We start from the raw sequence: 4,094 nt of genomic DNA on the forward strand, positions 1-4,094 counted from the left end.
GGAGGGACAGTGCAGGAGGGGAAGACTCTCTATGAGATGGATTGATTTGGTGACTGGGGTAATCGGGATGGGTGTATCAGAGGCGTTGCGGTTGGTGCCGGATAGAGCAGGGTTTAGGGCTGTTGTGCATAGGGTCGCTATGAGTCGGAAACGACTCGACGGCACATAACAACAACATAAGAACAACCAAAACCTTGCAAATTCAAGCTTTAGATGGAAAGTTTGGTAACGAAGTACCCCCTACACACATCTCACCCCGCTACCCCCCACCCCCTGTCTGCTGGAGAAGCTTAAGACAGGCTGAGAATTAAAAATCAAATTGTTGTTGAAACAAAGTTAATATATATGATAGGAGATTCTACGAGTCCACCTTTTGAATAAATGACATTTAAATTATTATTCCAAGGCAGGGCAATCAGGATGAAATTTACTTTTAAGTCCACAGTGAAAGTTACAAATAAGGCCTTAATTTTTGCAGGTTTCTTTTTTCACCACATTTAATTAAACTCTTCATAGCCTGATGGTCTAACATCCAATTAAAGTCTCGTAAGAAAAAAAGGGAGGGGCTAAGGGGAGGCTACATACAACATGGCTGATTTCACAGTTAAGTGGCATGTTGGATGAAAGCATTACAAGTGAGCAAAAGAAGCAAAGACACATTTAATATACCAAGGGACATTCTCAGTGAAGAATTTGGATTTACCTTTGGATTTATCTGCACCTTTCTAGGTTTTACAGTTTCTCCTGGCCTGATTTTACATTCCATTTTGAAAATACTAAGTTATGAGAAAAATGGTCCGCTGAAATCAAGAGACAGAGGCCCCTCGTTCTTGCTACAGTCTGTCACTTTGCAAAAGCATCAGTCAGAGATGTTTATTCCCCTCCCCAATCTCCTCATCTGTTAAAAATAAAATAAAACACAGAAAAAACCACAAACTAAAAACAACACAGTAAGCCTTCTTTAACCTACAAAATAGCTTGCTCTGCTATCCCAAAGGCCATGATTCTGGTAGATCAAATACAGGTGCTCCAGGGTAAAAAGGTGGGAAATTCCCTTCAGTGCAAACTCTCTCAAGCACATTGAAGGGTCAGCTCTGAGTTGGTTATCACTCAATGGCAATATACAAAAATTATTTATAGATCAAATAATTGCAATAAAGGAGAGACCTTTGAAATCTCTAAAATTTTTAACCAATGTAAAAATTGTAAGTTATAAATTCAGCTGAAGAATTTATGAATTAAATTCATGAAATCCCAACTGCAAAAGAAAAGTGTGAAGAATCCTAAAAGCACTACATTTTTCTTTTCTTTCCAGGCTTTTTAAAAAGTGTAGTATAAAGCTTGATATTCAGGTTGTGTCCACAGGGACTCCTGGGCTGACAATTTGGATTAATTTGAGAATCCATCAGAACTCATGTCAAAAGATTGAATTTTCCTTTACTAAAATAAATGTCTATAATACTTGATGCTTTGGTGGGGAAGGAAGACTGACACCTCTCAATTTTTGCCTTTATATATGAGAAGATAGAATATTTCAGGAAAAGTGATATTGAAGCAAAAAGAGTACAAACAGAAATCATTGATTTAACCCTCAAGGAGCTTATAGTCTTTAATATTTTATGAAGCTAGGGCATCTTTATAGACATGCTAACAAAGTAGCACACAAAGTAATGAATTCATTTGTAAAAATTTGTGACTATTCATACATTCCATTTAAGAGTAGAGAAGATGTTTTTACTATAACAATGAAGTAAGAAAATACTGGTTAAGAGAAATGAATTTGCTGGAGTAAAATCATGCTTCTTGTTGTATACCATCAAGTCAGAACCGACCCATACCTGTCCCTCTGGTCGATTTTTAGAAGCAGTTAATAGATGAATAGGAGATGGCCCATCTTTCTTCCATAAAACAGCTGATCAAAACAAACAAACAAAAAACCCAAAGAAACAGTTGATCCATTCCAACAGCATGCCTTTGAGATTGCAGAGCAGCTTCTTGCCCTTAGGCTATTAAAGCCAGGGCTTAATAAAGGTTCGCCCACTCTTCCTTCCATGATTAGTTGTTGTTGTTTGGTGCTGTTGAGTCGTAGACGACTCATAGCGACCCTATGAATGAACAGCCTGAGCACTGTTCGTACATAGAGTTTCCAGAGGCAAGCCATTTCGGAAGTGGATGCCGCTCCTGCTTCCACAATGATTGGCAGATACTAATAAACTCATTTTTCACATATCTGAGATTAGACTGCATCTTACAACTGATGATCTCTTACAGTAGCCATATTGTGCTCATTACATGCATAGAAATAAACAGGGACTTGTCTAGATTGGTGTCCCCTCAGGAGAAGATAGGCATTTTCTGTCTAAAGTCTTCAGTTGCTAGTTGAAATACACTCACAGAGATAACCTCAAAGAATCGCAATGATCAAGACTCTTCATGAAGCCCCCAAAGACATGCCCTTAGGGCTCAGAGGACAGAATCAAGGAAGATAGGATTAGCAAAACATAGTGTGAACATCTAAACAGATAACAAAAGATCTTGGTCAAAAGAGTTACAGCCATAATTTCTGGAGACATGGTGACACAGCTACCATCCTTTGAGGTTTCAATCAACATACCATCTAAGGACCATTGGAAAAGTTGCCAGAAAAACATTGTATTAACTCTTCTCAAGGGATTAATTAATCCACGACCATATGTCAATGTTAAAACTTGCTAAACAAGGGCTACTGATTTGAAATTGAGTAAAAGACAGTAGAGAAGGCTTCTCAAAGAAAAATTTCATTTCCAATACTCTGGATCGAGGAAGCAATGATGTATGGAAAATTACAGACATTAATGAAAATGAATTGAAAGTAGTTCAGAAAAGACAGATTTTGTGAATAAATTTAAAGAATAGCCTTAAAATAGTATTACTATTATATATGTGCACACGTTGTTCTATTTTATGCCTCTAAGGAGATACATATGCCAAAAAAGTCTTTATGTAATTGTCTCAACCCTTTCACAACCCATGTTACATCTAAGTATCACTTTTTCTAGCTCTGAGGTTTCTTGGGAGACTTTTCTAATGCATAGCTGGGAAACAGTAAAATCACAAGAGGTTCTCAGAACCTGTCATGAGAAGCTGCTGTACATCCTAGTGGGTTGAATGTTTTAAACATTTATCTATGGACTTCTGTAGACAGATAAAGCATCTAAACAAGTTAGCTGTTGACTATATGCTATTGGGTAAGGACTTACTATTAATGGTGTTATTTTCTCATCCTTACTTTATTTTTTCAACCACTAGGGTTGAGGGTCAGCGCAGGAGGGGAAGACCCTCTATGAGGTGGATTGATTCAGTGACTGGGATAATCGGGATGGGTGTGTCAGAGGCAATGCGATTGTAGACCAGGGTTTAGGGCTGTTGTACATGGGGTCGCTATGAGTTGGAAACGACTCGACGGCACATAACAACAACAACAACAACAAGTTCATTCGGATATTTATCGTGGTGTCATAGATTAAAAATCCATTAAAAAAACAATGCAGTCATTTCATTAGCAGACTGCCAGCCCAAACCTCTATCTCTACAGCATCTTGCACACAAAACATAATTCAATAATGAAAAGATTTTAAAGAGTTTTTAATTGTGGAAGTTAAAATTGTAAGTGATAAGGAAAATCATACTATAATTTTATTAGCATAGGTTTTAAAAATTTTTATTTTACATTGGTATGCATACAAAATGTGTATACATTGTGTTTCACACTATCCTTCTATCACATTGTGTTCATACAATCATTCCTATTCCATAATAGCTTGCCTCCAAAAACCCTATGAACCGGGAGAGAGGATGAAAGGCACCCAAGCGTCGAGGATACTCCTTCGTAGGGTCACTATGTCACCTGTGACTCGACGGCACTTAACAACAACAACAACAAAACCAAGCACCACTTAACTATGCCCATCATTATATTTTTTTAGTACATAAAGTCATAACGTGTCTCACAATCAATAGTTGTTGTTGTTATGTGCCTTCGAGTCGCTTGCGACTCATAGCGACCCCATGTACAACAGCCCTAAACTCTGCTCTGTCCTGTGCCAATCGCACTG

This window comes from Elephantulus edwardii, unplaced genomic scaffold, assembly GCF_000299155.1.
Source record: "Elephantulus edwardii isolate Elephantulus edwardi_28Jun2011 unplaced genomic scaffold, EleEdw1.0 scaffold00169, whole genome shotgun sequence".
NCBI lineage: Eukaryota > Metazoa > Chordata > Mammalia > Macroscelidea > Macroscelididae > Elephantulus > Elephantulus edwardii.